The following is a 15,925-nucleotide window of genomic DNA, read 5'->3' on the forward strand; positions in this document are numbered from 1 at the left end:
TTGAATCTGCCATACAAAATTTATTTTTCAAATTCCTATTCTTCAGAAAGGCAATTTTAATGGCATTACCTGTTTTGCTATATATTTATAACCACCTGAACTGTGAATATATTAAGGGACTTCTAAATAGCAAGTAAAGTAATACTGGGCATTGGCTCTTCTACTTTGAGGGAAAAATGTGGTGACTTGGAAGAGCTGTGTCAAAGGAAGTAAAAATGGCATAGCATGAGGACAGGAGCTAGAAATTATAAACTTTTGCATAAAGAAGAAAAAGAAAGAGAATACTGGAGTGCTGGTATGCTGCGAGCAGTATTCTCCTCTGAAACAATAGGACCCAATAAATTTAAAAAAGAACCTAGGATTTATTTATTGTAAAGGATCCCTGGAAATTCCTCTCTGCACTGAAGCCTGGGTGGTATGTTACACAGCGCTTGACAGCATTTAAGATACTGATCTACTCTTTTATAATCCACTCTGCTTTAGTGATGAAGATCTCCCAAACAATTCAATTGAACAGAATATTTATCACAAACCCATGTACATCTTCTCTTACTATCCATCAATGAAGTGGATAAAATAAATTAATAACTGCTCTAAGATGGTATCAGCTACATGTACAAATATATGCCCTATCTATCTGTAATTTCTGATCACTATTCCAGCATGCATTCAGTAAGATCCAGCTTACTATACTGTGACTGATCACAAGGCAGGTAATTTTCCAGTACTTGTACTAAACCCAGCTAACCAGCAGTATCTATTACAAAGCAGGAAACCGACTCTCAAAACCTGCATGACTCTATTGCCTTCCCTGCCTACTGTTCTTCCTTTTTTCTGAAGAACAACACTCATTTCCTATAACATGCAGCCTTTTATGTTTTGTGATTGCACTTGCTCATATCGTTCCTTATTTTATTTATGTCCCCTAATCTACTTGCCAAATTACAGTAATTATCTCTTCTTGTTAATCTTTTCCTATATTGCTTAATGCCTAACACTTCCAGTGACATAGCCATTTTGTAGAGCATTTATTTTTTGCCTCCACGCTAAAACACCGCTGTGCTGTAAACTTATCTCATGTAATTTTTTCCCATTCTCCTTAGGCCAGACAGTAATCCTCATTTGTGAATCTCATCTATCTGGAGAAACATTTTGTGTGAAACATCCTGTCCTCTGCATCATCAGCATCACATTTAATTAGCTTACATGAAGAACAAGAAATACATACTGAGAGGGCAAGAAAACTTGCAGAAAAATTTCAGAAATGAAATGAGAGCAACATGCTGGAAAACTTCTGGATGTGAAGCTGAGCATTTGGGTCATTGATAAGAATGCCTGAGGGAGACAGAAAGTTAAAGGAGAAAAATGTTTTTCTTTCATACATCTGGCTTCTGACACTGATTTCCATGTGTATGCAGCATGATTAAAGGGCATTCTTGCTCAGATCTTGAAATTGGCTTTATCTTATGTTCACAAATGATGTGGAATGCTACAAGTCTGGTCTGGTGCTCCTGCTAAATGCTCCAAGAAGCCGAGTGCACTCTGGTTTTATGTAAGCCAAACACACATGTGGACACAAGGCAAGAGAACATCAGTTTTTCATGTAAACATAGCCACTGTGGCTTGACAAGCTAATATGAACCATGTTAAACCCTTACTCATTTAACAAGGTGATATCAATCTGCTCAGACAGTTTTTACAGCCCCTTTCAGAGTCTTTACCACAGGAATTTGTGTAAGTCTGTTTTGTTCCTATGAACACAAATAATTCAAAATTCATCTTAATACATTCTCTTCAAAACAGAGCCAAGCAGAGCTATAGATCCCATTGCACAAGGGCAGCCTTTGTTAAGTGGAAAGATAGAAAAATTCTCAGAAGAAAACACGGGCACTTTGAAATTCTGGTCTTACAACAGAAGTAACAACGGTTCCTTCTGTAAAAAGGCAGACACAGGTCTACTTTTAAAACAGAAAAGGCAGAAAACAAACCCACAGGTTTAAAACTGAAAAAATTGAAGCAGCGACCCCATACATACACAAGAAACTGGAAATCTCCTAATTTGTAACGTACAGCAGTGTTTAAGTTGGTCAGAAGGTGAATACAGATATTACCAGGATTTCGTTTACACTGATGCCTGGATTTTGGTCATGGAGCGCATTCATTATAGCATGTGCTGCAAGGCAAAGACTGGAGCAAAAAATCCTTTTCACAAAGACTCTGCTTTTCCCAGAAGAGATAATGAACGTGCACAGGGCACATCCAGACATCAGTCAGGCCCTGAGTCACACACAGACACTTCCACCCCCTAAACCTTCTTTAAAGCTGTCCCTCTTTCCCTCAGAAGCTGCAAATACTTACATGGCCATTGAAAGACAAAACTTCCATCTTTACATTAGTATACCTTATCACCTTTTAAGGATTTGATTATTACTTAACATTTAAGATGTTGAGTGGTAAGATAATGGGATGGCCTAAATGTCATCTGCAAGTAGATGTATTTACGAATAAATATCAGACGCTTTGATAAACCCACCTCTTTAGTTGAAGAATAGCATTTTCAGAAAGATTGTCAGCTTTTAAATAATTTCTGTTCTGTCTTTTAGTAAGACTGAAATACTAGGATTCTACATCTAGAACTGCTTCCTAAATAAAGTCTTCTCTTTTTGGAAATTATATTAAGGCTCTTGAGTCACACAGGTATGTAAAAAAGATCAGACAATTACCAAAAATAAAAGCCTTGAAGCAATACTACGTCTTGTTAAAATACCTTTTACCCTAAAAATGCAAAGTGTTTTAAGAACACTAAATACAATTTGTGTATAGTACTTCTATGCTTCAAATACATTAATATACAATCCCTGATACAATTTATGTCAGGGAATGAATACTACTGTACACTAACAAAAACTGAGCAGAACTCACAACTACTTCAGAAGCTGAGAATGACCAGAATTTCTCAAGCAGGTCCTCAGCATCTTTCAAGGCGAAGTTTACTGTTGGGTCATTTCAGTTAATCCAAAGTTCTGCCTTCCATCAACTAATAACATCACAGTGTCAGTAAAATCCTTTGGATGCTAGCTATGCAGGCAGGTTAACTGTTTCCTCATTTTACAAAATTTAAAGAAGATGTTGCACACTGTCTGTGCTATCGATCTGTAACCACAGGAGTACATGATTTCAGACCAAGACAACTTCACAAGCTTTTTTATTGCAAAGATCTGTCACTCATGAAAAGTTATTTTTGAATTGACTAAAGAATGGAAAAAATGAAACCTTCCATATTATCTAAATCTATAAATAGTATTTTAGAATTCTAGTTTACCTGGGGCAGAAATAGCTGATTTGGGGTTCCTGCATGCTTAGGTTATTATTTTGTTATGAAGACAGAAGCTCTCAGAAATCATATGCTCTTTGCTTTTCCTACTATTTCCTGTCTTCAACACACAGGCCATCACTGGATGTTTTAAAGTGAATTATAATGAATGTGCTAGCTTATGAGGATTTTAGATCTGCTGAAGTTGGAGTAAAAAGAAAAAAAACTGGCCCTACAAAACCAAAAAAATACAGTTGTGAATTTAAATCTCAACTTTCCTGTATATAGCCTGTGTTCATTTGGCTTCCTTCTTGCAAATGACTGAAGGCTTTTCCTTTAGTAACTAGTACTATAGTTAGTGTTTCTTTGGATACTCATCATTTTTAATTTCTTTAAAAATTGCAGGGGTTACACTGACAGCAAAGATATCATCTCACACTTTTGGATTTTTTACCTTTCACTAAGAGCTCAGGGTGACGATGCAATGCGAGGATACTATACATGCCCAATTTCACTTCAGATTAAGAATCAGGCAGAGGGGTTTTAAAAAATCAGCTGTTCTGACACAAATGAGGGAATGAGATTTGATCTTCTTTTACTGAGGTAAATTCTTATCCACCTTGGTGTAAAACAATAATGTACTTAAAACCACACGATTTGGATCTACTGTACCTAATATATTGTTTTCAATCTAAAAAGAAAGCAATAGTAAGACGAGAGGTTTTAATATTATTAATCTAACTCTGACTTCACAAAGGACAGCTAATCCATGAACTGCTCTTATTTTATCCTTTTTCTTTTTCGCTGGTTCAAACTTGGCATTTGTATATCCTGGATACAATACACTATTTATTTATTTATTTCAGTTACTACAATTTACTACAGAAATTCTTGGACACTTAAATCCTTATCTGAATGTCTCCTTGATAAAATGAGGTATTGCCTTTTTACCCCTATAACCACCTGCACCTCATATATAAGTTCATATACAAAACGCATAATATTAAATCAATACTTTTTTTCTCCAAACTCCCAAAAGAATCACAATTTGAGTTTTGGTTCACACATCTACAGTAATTTGATCCTTTTCTGCACATGTGCTATAACAACACAACGTTACCAATGCTAATGTCATACCAATATATGGATGTGACCTAATAAAGGTTGATGAATTACTTCTTTATGAGTTTTAGGTATGTAAACATCAGCTATAATATTCCATGGATGTAATCTCTGTATTTCTTTTATTCCTGACTACCTGCCAGTCAATGTTTACCTATCTGTATTTGCATGAATCAGGACTGTTCACAGGACAAGCAAGAAGGAAGTTCACAAGTAGCCAGTAACAAAGTCTGATTTCCAGTGGACTTCTACAATGCATTGGACTGACTTTTAACACGGGTTGTGTTAAAACCACAGCACAGCATGAGTTCAGTCCTTATAAACACCAGAGGAACCACACTGGAAAGATGTCCTAAATGCCTTTGCCAAATGAAAAGCTTCAAATGCTGTTTATGCCTTGCAAGACATCAGAGAATGAATTCAGGAAAGGAATCTTGACTGAAGAGAGGCTTTTTTCCCCCTGATGTTTAATAAGGCATGAATTCTGATTGAAGCACTTCCTAAGATTATAACATTCATAATTTATTTCTCCCATACTGACTCTCTGGTCACTGAACACAGTGAGCTTCAGCACTGTATTCTGCACTGAATACAGAGGGGCTTCAGCCTTTCCTTCAGGTGGCAGTAACGGCATCTGCCTCTTCTTAGTGATTATATTCATGAAACTAAGGGAATTTCCTATTTTCAAGACTTCTATCTTTCTGTCTTTTTTTTAATTGACCAGCAGGCTCAAAAGAGTTAGTAGGACAAAAATGACAGACACCTGTATGTACAGACAATATGATCATATTAATTTTATAGCAGACAAGATCAATTTTCTTAAGAAACCAGGTTAAAAAATAACCCAAATTTCCCACCACACAAAGCATCTAGGGAGGAACTGAAGTCCTTGGCAGAGGTAACCAGCAGGAATAGAGCCAAGACCTTAAGCTCTGTCTATGCAGAAAATGACAGCAATTCCAAGAAACCCACCCCCAAACCAACCCCACTGATTAACCTGTAAGCTTAAATAAAAAACTGAAAATCAACTGATTAAACTCACAATGCACATGCCATTCAGGGAGAAGAAAAATTTTTCCTCAGACACTTCCTGAATAAGAACAAGCATAGGAAACTTCATCCCATTAGGTAAATCATTTGTCAAAACCACTGTTCTGAGAGCTTCTACAAATGCCTTCTTAACCACAATCCCAGGAGTGCCAATATAATACTAGCAATCTATTTTCTTTACCATTAGTGCACACAGATGCATACTCAAAAGAGTAAGTTCATATAAAGTTCTGTAAACCTGAGGTGTCGAAGGAAGGTACAACTTGACACTGTCACAGAAAAAAATATTGATGCCTCTTGAAGGATGGAAACTGAATCAGTAAGACAAATATGTTAGTCCTAAGGAAGCTTCAAAACAGGACTTATTTGAAACAGCTATCTCACATGGAAAACCTCAGCCCGCAACTGAAATTTTTTTAAATACAAGAAACAAAAGAAAAATATTTATAATGGAAAACATGAGGCAATTTCCAATTGCAGCAAATTTCAAAGGTTGTTCGCTCTTCCAGCTTTACTGGAAAGCAGGAGTTGCTTAATACCACTGAAAACATCTGACAAAGGCCTAGTCTAAGTTTAGAGATATGACCTTTTTTCCCCTCAAAGGTCCAGAGCAGGAATCTATAAATCTTTATAGTTTTGGACATGTGTATTTATGACTCTCTTCTTGGGCAGTACCCACAGTGTAAAATTTAAAAGACTCCATCAGCCAGTTGGCTTACACTTTTTTTTTTTAAGCTGGGAACTTGTATTAGAGAAAAGGCTCTAGAATTTCTGGTAGTTTCACAGTAAGTTTACTAATCTTGCTTAGTGGGTAGGAGAAGAAGGTGAACGAATCAACACAAGAAAAATAATTGTCAAAATACCAAAAGGTGATGGAAACTTGCCTATGTTCACTGGGTACAGTAGAAAATATGGAAGCTTTACCACCACTTCTTAGGTTAGAAAATATTTTTGTACTCTGCCCATCTCCTTCAGTTAGAATTTTAAAATCTAATGCAAAATGCATGTGTCAGGAAAGGTCCAGTAATACCAGAAACCAGTTCTTCTACTACCCAACACCAATGCCATTTAAAAAACACTGTACAAAGAAAGACCTACTGGTACTTGTTCCTATTGCCCTTGGTTTTTCCACCACTTGACTTTTCAGAAAACTCTGAGCAGATTTTTCTGTTCTTATATGTTGAAAAGGGGGGGGGAAAAAACCAACCAGTAACCTGCTCTCAGGGGGTTTTGCTTAGCAAAATTTTCTAGCAAAAGCTACTCACCATTTGATTTGCGACTGATTTACTGTAAAACAATTGCCTGTTACGCAAGGGTAGCTAGCTCTTGCAGGACAAAAGCCCTCCAGCACAAGTCACCGAAGTTTAAACTGTTTTCATTTGGTGAGGGCACAGGATACTCCTGAATGTAGCTCTACTTACTCTTTTTTAAACTTTCCTTTATTTGCTCATAAGGCTGCACAAAGCCTGATCATCCCTTGTGGGAGTCAGTGAAGGTCATCTCAAGCACTGTGCTCTCTGTTGTACTGCTGATGGACATCACAACTCAATGACCATTTAACATTAGCAAACAGTAGCTCAAGAGCCACCTGTACCTACAGAATCATCACCACTGGTTTTAAGCAGAGCAAAACTAAGTTTTTTCACTCAGATAAAAAAAAGTCAAAGGAGGTGGCCCTGGAAATTACAAAGATATGATGAAAGCTAGAGTTTTTTCCTGTGAGGGCTTCTCTAACTTTTAGGCAAATGGGTTCATTTCAGAACCTCTCTCCCAGCATGTATGTGTGCACAGGCACTGTGTAAAAGCTGTACTGATTCCTTTGCAGTTAGGGGTAGTCCTGTCTCCCAGATCTATGGCAGCTCTTAGAAAAAGTCACTAAGAAGCCTAAGTAAATAATTAGCTCTAACAGTGGGGTTAAGTCAGCAGGAGGGTTCAGTAGTGACTTGTGTTGTTTAAAATGTTCATAAATGACCCGACAAACAGGCGAGCTGCCAGGTGGCAGTTCAGGGATGACATGTTATTGAGGGTAGCCAAAACAAGCTCCAACCAGGAAGAGTAATGAAAGGGCTTTGAAGCAGAGGAACTAGATGACAGTAAGAAAGGAGATTCAACACAGATGAGTACGAAGTGATACAGGCAGAAAAAAACAACCCTAACTAAATACAAAATGGACACCAAGCTGAACATTCAGCTGCTCTTAGGGTTATGACCGAAGTTCAGTTGAAATGTCAACTCAGCACAAAATAAAAAGCCAAACAAAAAAGAAATATGGGATTATGAGGAAAGAAGTAGAAAGTTGTCTGCAGCACAACTCAGTCTGGAAGCCAGAAAATGAGGACAGGAGACTGATTACTATAACATGATGAGTGATGTTGAAAATATGAATAAGCACTGACTAGTTGCTGTCTTTTCCAATACAAATGTAGAGGCCAGCATTACACCTAGCCAACAGGAAGAGCTAGTTTCAAAACTAAAAGGAGGCACATCTTAATGCAAGATGTAGCGGAGGTATGAAATTCCCTGTTGCAATATGTATGCAAAGGTAGGCTGGACAAGTACATGAAAGAAAAATTCATTCAGGATTACACATCAATCAAATTTCCTCAGCCACCAATGGCTTAGGGCTGGAGAATTCTTAGGGCAAGGTATCATATGTGCTAGCCCTGTTTCTATGAACTTTGTTATCATATTGCACATGCATGTGATTTTCTAGTGGGGTGGCATATTTAGGTGATACTGCAAGGCAATTTATGGTGCAAAATTTTAATCACAAACATGTACCTCTCTATTTACATAAAAAAAAATTAAAAGGATTGTCACAGTATTATGTGATTAAAATAGATACTAATCATTTAAATGACGGTGTTTGCTTTAAATCGCAGGAAAGGTAGTTGTTAGTGTAACCTGAAGCAATGAGGAGAAAAAGGCACAGCTTTAGAATGGTTACATTTTCTTTTCCCCCAGAGAAGGTTTTAAAGTAACTAATTTTGTGATCCGGAAAATGTGGTATACCTTCAAAGAGTTTCAGATTTAATGAAACTAATGAAACATTCAAATAAATAAAGATCCTCTTCTGAGACCTTCAATAGATCTGCAGCAATGACCTGACTTGCCTGACATGAACTCAGGTTGGGTGGAACATCTGGAAAAGCACCCCATCTGAAGATGAAGGACCCTGCCCTCTTCTGCAAGTAAAAGTGATATGCCAGGGATCACGATGATTTTAAAAATGCACAGCTCTGCAAAACACACTGTGCTACCTTCCCCGCCCCAGCTTAACATACAATCCCTCTGACAATATCAACAGTTGCCTAACATGACATTTCACATACCACCATGATTTGGATGGCATGTGCTTGAAAGAGAACTTGAAACACTAACACTTACTGTGATGAGATTTAAGAGAAGACTGAAGGAAGTAAACTGAGAATCAAGATTACAAAATGGCTCTATTCATTCCTCTGTGGGGATGAAACAGTATGAACAAAACAACCAAACCCCAAATGCTATTTACTTTGGGAAACAGGGAATGTCAAACTTCTCAGAGTAGGTGGAGTCAAGTAAGGACACAATTAGCCTAAAAACACCACCAGCGACTTGCGGCACACAGTGATATCCCTGCGTACAGGTACGGCTAGCTGCAAGATGCCCAGGGAGGAGGACAGGCTGTCCCTGGAAAGGAGTGGGGGGGGGATGCACCACCACACAAGCAAACCCCATCCCCCAAATATGGCTGTGATTTAGGGATGCACTTACGCACTAGTGAAGATCCACTTACAGGCAGCGCTGGAGTTTCGATTAAAGGCCTCTTGCCTTTGTTACTGAACAAATTTTGTAATTACCTAATGCTACTGCTTGATTCTATTTGTGTGCTCTTTGTTTTCGAGCCACTGCAGTATAGAGCAGAGATGTGGGTAATAATTACTGCTACCTCTGTTTAATCTTTTTTTTTGACAGGCTTGAGGAGAGAAAGGGAAGACAACTATATGCATTGTACTTGATGCTACGTTCTCCTTTGTTTGCTGTTTGGGAGAGTTATAATGCAAACTTGATACTTGAGGTCATTTTACTAAAGGGAAGTGAGGTCAAAGTATTAGCAAGTATAACTAGATAGTCCAATTTACTTCATTCTTGCAAATTAGCACACCTCAGTGCTGAAATCCACAGTCCATGAAACAGGACTCCATAGGACAGCAACAAAAAAACAATCTCATGTGAGTCCTCCAAACTTAAGGTAAAAGCCCACAGGAAGTTCTGTCTAAGTATGGGAGGTAAATTCAGTAGTTATGGTCAAATTAGTCTTTGGCTATTTCACTGGGAGTTCAAACAAGATTTGTCAGAATTATAGTACAGAAGAGATTATCAATCTAAAGGTCTGTTGATGAGGAATTAAAAGACAGCCAAACCCACTTCCAAACTATCACTCAATTTCTCTGCTACATCCAAACCAGATAAAAATCAATCATTAACAGATTCCCCAGCCCTCCCTTTCTTACTAACTTGTTGTCACCCCTGATCACTGTAAAAGGTTATCGAACTGATGCTACCTTGCTAAGATACTGCCAGTGTCCCTGCAGCAAGTTACCAGAAACTTCCTACTGTGAAAGAATATAGGTTGTACTTCTAAGCACAAACAAGATCAGGAAAAAAAAAGAGTACCAAAGGGAAAAAAAGAAGATGCTTCATGTTTACACTGAAGAAAGATCTGAAGGTGGGTACTATTCAAGAATCGTGTAAGTTGGAGGCAAGGCGGGGGGGGGGAGGGCAGCATTTGAGACACTTCAGATTTGTAATTACATTGAAATCCTTGGCTGAAAGGTAGAAGTGGTCAAGAAGAATGGAACTATCTCATTCTTTTATGAGAGGCAGATTTCCTGAAAAACTGTGTTGCTTGTTTTTAGCACCTGAGCTACACAAAGACACACTTCTCAAACATAAAGGAAATAGAAATGATTTGCATCTCTGCTCTGACTGACCTGACTACCTGAGAGTAGCTTTTTGTTAGAAATTAGTGGTTGCAGTAGTATTACTGAAGAGGCTGGAGGTCATGGTTATATACATCACAAACTTTTCAAGTACTGCATACTAATATCTAGATTGTTCCTTGTAACTAACTCACCACTTTCTATTCTTCAAGACTGCCAAACCCATGACACGTAACTGTTACCAACTGATTTAGCACATCCATAAGTTTCTAATATGATTGGCATTGTACATAATTTCAGAGCATGAAAGACAAAATTGGTTGGGAAACATCTAATTTTCATCTTTCGACTTGACAATACACGAAAAATAGCATCTGAAATGCACAAATTTATTGCCTAGGTAAGTGACTTCAAAATCCATGTATTAGTTGGGAAAAAAGGAAGACATCCAGGTCTTTACATGTCAAACTTATACTCCTGTGGCTTGTGTAACACCTGCTCCAAATTGCTTTCTCTTTGGAGACGTACTTTGAAAAGTGACCTGTCTAAAGCTGTGGTCAGTACTTGGAAAAGGCTATCTAGCCTTCAAGGGACCATGTATTTATTCAGTACCTAATTAGTTCAGAACCTGAAGAACACTGATGCAAACCTGGCCAGGACTAAAAGTAACTAACTGTAGCTCTTCCAACCAAATGCTGGGAAAGGTTGGAACTTATGTCCATGGTCTGATTTTTCTAACTTTGCAAGAAGAAATAAACATGCAGTACATGTAAAAGCAAGGGAAGCCTGGAGAACAGCTGACTATAAACTATTATTTATCAAGTCTCAGGGTAGATGTTTCGTAATCCCAAAGATACAAAAATTATTTTCATTTAAAATTTCATAACTTGCCTTGAAAACCCAGCACTCTACTATCTGTCTACCAGGAAATCCCCAGAACTGTTCAATTATATTAAATGATCTTCAGGACCTGGTATTTTCATCTTTCCTTCAATGTAAATACACATTAAAGGGGAGATGAAACACAGACAACTCCAAAAGTAGTAAAACACGGAGAATAAAAGAGCAAAAGCTCCTAGGTGGGGGAAAAAGGAACTATACTTCAAAAAAGTATTTCTATTAGTTAGAAGAACAAGACATAGTCTATGGTTTGGTTTTTTAAAATTTGTAAGTTTACTTAGTTTGGTTTAAAAAGCGCCCTAAAACCCAAAACTTCTCCTCCTTGTGTTACTTTGTTTTCCCTTTTTCATATGGTACCAAAACCAGACAAATGAAACAGATATTTCTTCTCCAACAGTTAATTAAAGCAGATCATTTGCGTATTTTCAACACAAACAAGTTTTAAATAGCCACAGCTGTGACTCTGTGTCATTGTGACTGGTATCCTAATCAAGGTGCAAGTCTCCACAGCAAGTACCACATCAAGACTGCCCAGACACTGCAGTCAAAGGACCAAATTAATTTCCAAAAGATATTTGTCTTTTTCCTTCCTACGGATTCAGGTTTCACAATGCATGTATAAAATTTTAAGCTGAACTTATCAAGGCCTACTGCAGCATTCTGAGGAGAACTGAAGTTGAATTTATGCCATGTTACAAGTTGTAGTGGTTTGGTCCAAAATACTCATTACTGTTTACCTTCTGTAAGATAAGAACTAGGAGAAAAGCAAAGCAGGCATAAAACTTGAAAGAGTATATAGAAGTTTATTAATAGACCTAAAAGAAGGAAAAAAAAAAAAAAAATCGTACCACACCTTCAGAACTCTTCTCCTCCCCCCACTTTTCCCCCTTCTCCCACTGTAAAAAGACAACCCTTGAGATTTTCAGTCAGATTACCACTTCCATAATAACCTTGTTCAGTCCATTTAGGAAGAGGAGTCTCTCTTGCTCATGCTATGGAGACATTATCATAACGAGACAGCCGCCCGGGTTAGTTCTCTGCTCGCATCATGTGAGAGTCCCCTCCCACGACTTGCAGCTTTCCCCACAACTGCTTTCGAGGGTCCACTCTTGAGCTACTGGGGTACAATTTTAAGGTTGAGCCGTTCAGAAACAAAAGTTCTCTTCACCCATCTCTGGGAGCATTTCTATCTCTGAGAATAGAGGCCCTCCTCCTTTCCTGGGAGAAAAAAAAGCATCTTAATCTCTAAGACTATCTCTGGGAGTATCTCCAGGAACAGAGGTCTTCTCCTTCCGATTGGAGCAAGAGTCCTCATTGCTTCCATCTCTCCCTGTTCAAATTTCTCATCAAATCACAGCTGCTTCAGCATTTGCTTATACCAGTGCAGGTGCTTTTGCTCACAAGTACAAGTTGAACGCTCCACCCCCCATGCCTTCATGAAATTACAACAGGTACTCTGATACATCATAGCTTTACAACAGAATTTCAGCTTTAAGCATCTCCTCTCTCTCTTCCCTCAGGTTTTCAGCTCTTCACAGCACTAAAAGGGTTAATCTCACCTCGGCCTTGCAGCTGGAATTTTGCTTATCGCTGTTGGTCACATGATCTTTGCTGGACAGTGGTGCAGCTTCAGCTGAATCTTGGCCACACTGGAGAGGGGGAGCCGGGCCGCTCCGGCTGCACATAGCAGGGCTGGGGGGGGGGGTTCTGCAGGTGGAACAGGGCCCATTGGCCCCAGGATGGCCATGGCCTGGCCTGGCCTGGCCCGAGCAGGGCCTGGCTTGGGCCTGCCGGGCTCCGTACGGGCCCTGCAGCCACCTGTCCCAGCACTGGAAACAAGAGAGAGCTCCCCTGGGCTTTGTCCATTCTTAAATGTGGACCACAGAGGCAGTCAAAATTTTAAGTGGCTTAAAAAATTGTCCATATTCAAAGTGGCCAGCTGATAGGTTCTGTCAGGTCATAGAGGAGCTGTAAGCACCCCTTAGCAAGGACATCACTTCCAGGACTATGCTTGCTAACCCATGACACAAGTGTAAGAAATGACAAACAAGGCATGTCACAGGATCATAGACTGGGCTGGAAGGGACTTTAAAGATCACCTAGTTCCAACCCCCCTGCCATGGACAGCCAGAGACACCTTCTACTAGACCAAGTTGCTCAGAGTCTCATCCAACCTGGCCTTGAACACTTCCAGGGATGGGGCATCCAGAACTCTTCTGGGCAACCTGTTCTATACCCTCACAGTAAAGTGAGTTCAAAACTCCTTGAACATCATCAACTGAATTTCAGGACTACTTTTCTGAAATCTCCCTATGAGTTCCTGTAACACAGCTTTACCTTCCCAAGTCTTAGCTATTTTTGTCACTTCAAAACAACTACAAATGCACAGAAAAGCAAATTTTAAGTTGCAGATAGATTTTTCACATGCATTCAATTTCATGGTACAATCCAAAATATAGATCCTATTACCCAGTATACACTACTTAAGTTTCTTGAAAAGTTATGATAAAGGAACAATTTGAAGTCATTCCCCCTAGCAACACATAACAAAACTCATGACTTTCCCTGTAGAGCACTGATTTTATGATTAAATACATTTATCCAAAAAACTTTTTATTATAATATCCAAGTGATAAGCAAACTAATTCTACTTCCACCTCCATGCCAGGTGTGAATGAACACACTGACTGGAAAACTTACACTTCCTCAAACTAATTATTTCTCATGTCCAAACAAAGGCACTTAGCCTAAAAATGCCACACAAGCAAAAATGATACAGCATTTAAAAAGAAATCCCCCACAGTCAATATACTGGAAGTCATCTCTGAATCATCACTGCCCTTCAGGTTTCCACATACCCTTTTTCACCTCCATTAGCAGAATTTGGATCTGCCAAACCTGAAAGTGGGAAACAAATTCTCCTTTTGTCCTTCAGGATTGCAGAGTTATCCACCTATCTATTTACTGGTATAATAAAATCAAAATCTGGGTTGAGAAACTTACCACAAGATCAACTGTAAAATATTACTGTGGTGGCTAACAACAGTTTCTATGTTATTAATCCAATCAGACAGGTCTATGCCTGTCATCTTTGCCCAGATTTGAACTCCTGTTGCCCAAGAGAATAGAAATTGGTGATGCAGGAAGAAATGCTTAACTGTACAGTATTATTTGCGTGTGGCTCAGCAAGCACTTAACCACATATGTGAAGCTCTGCCAAGATGTCCTCCTACAACAAAAGAACTTACGAAAAAAAAAAATGAGAGCACAAACACAATCAGTAGTTGGCAGATTTTGGGTGGAACATTATTTACCTACTACTTGTTCTTAAAATAGAACCCAGTATTTTTACAGGTTTTAAGGACTGAATTAAATTAAAAGGTCTTTTCTGATTGGCTAAAGATATAATTTTAATCAGCTTGCCAACTGTATTATCTATTTATCACTAGGTTACTGAGATATACTGGTGGGGTTGAAGCTCAGAAACATACCAAATCATTAAAAAGATCTTTTTCATGGTGGAAAAAAATGTACTTCTGCACATACCGAATTTTGTTATTTCCATTTCGTTAGAGGACACAGTACAAATGACACCAGTGGTGATGCCAGAGGAATCTGTATCAGTGCATGCAAGTGTGGATAGCCTCAAGCCAGCCTATACGGTTAAGATAGGGCAGTGATTGAGAAGGGTAACTGAGAAGATATTTTGCATTAAGAAAATTGACTATGGAAGAAAGAAGACATTTCTAAGTCTTGCAATATTTATCTGGTACGGACAGAGATTATCAAAGGGAGTCTCTATTTGCTTCTAGTTTCCCAGTTGGGAAGTCTTTCTGACACACATGGATACATTCACACAGCCTGACAGTATTTAGTACTATCTTATCCCAGAAGTGTACCAAGAAGATAAACAAATTAAAGTTTGCAAAAACAGTAAAACATTTTATCACTGGAAGAGCACTAAGGAAATGGTGTATACTGTATTCCTTGCACAATTTCAAATCAAGCCTGGATAAAACTCCTAAACATTTAACAAAAAAATCCTTTCTGGTACTGAGAGAATTGAGACATTCGAGGGATGGCTTGTTGTCAAAAATAAAAAAATAAAATACATTTTAGACACGGACCACCACTGTCAATTTGACCACCTCAGAAACGTGAGTTCTCCTTTAGTCCCCAAAAGAATGGTGAGAGAGTGGTGCAGAAGACTTTCCCACAAATCTTCTCAGTTTCCTTCCGTGGCTTAAGAAAATAACTTCATGGCACCACATACTAAAGGGCTATGCACATGCAGTACAAACATAACCTGGCCAAGATAACTGCAGAAGAATAAAAGGATATACACACATATAAAAATGAAAAAAGCCACCCCAAACCACGTCCTTTAACAGGTCACTTGTACAAAAGACACTGCTGCTAGCACAGTGTGCTTATAAATCCTCTATACCCCTACATTCTTGACTTTAAAGGGAGTCAGCTGTTGGACCTTGTTAGATATTAATTAACAAAAACAGGGAGTTGCCTTGGTGAAAAGTAAACAGCATTCCAGTTGCACAGTCTGATGTAACATGGGTGGTTGCATATAGACTCTAACATTAAACTATTAAACTAAATA

The 15,925-nt window shown here is 38.5% G+C and overlaps 1 protein-coding gene across 2 annotated transcripts in view; it reads right to left on the reverse strand.

The window, feature by feature from the left end:
* The window catches only part of BABAM2 (BRISC and BRCA1 A complex member 2), a 171,784-nt gene that overhangs the window by 57,293 nt on the left and 98,566 nt on the right, over window positions 1-15,925 (reverse strand). The gene's annotated exons all lie outside the window — the stretch shown is intronic.

This window comes from Corvus cornix, chromosome 3 (genome assembly GCF_000738735.6).
Source record: "Corvus cornix cornix isolate S_Up_H32 chromosome 3, ASM73873v5, whole genome shotgun sequence".
Classification (NCBI taxonomy): Eukaryota; Metazoa; Chordata; class Aves; order Passeriformes; family Corvidae; genus Corvus; species Corvus cornix.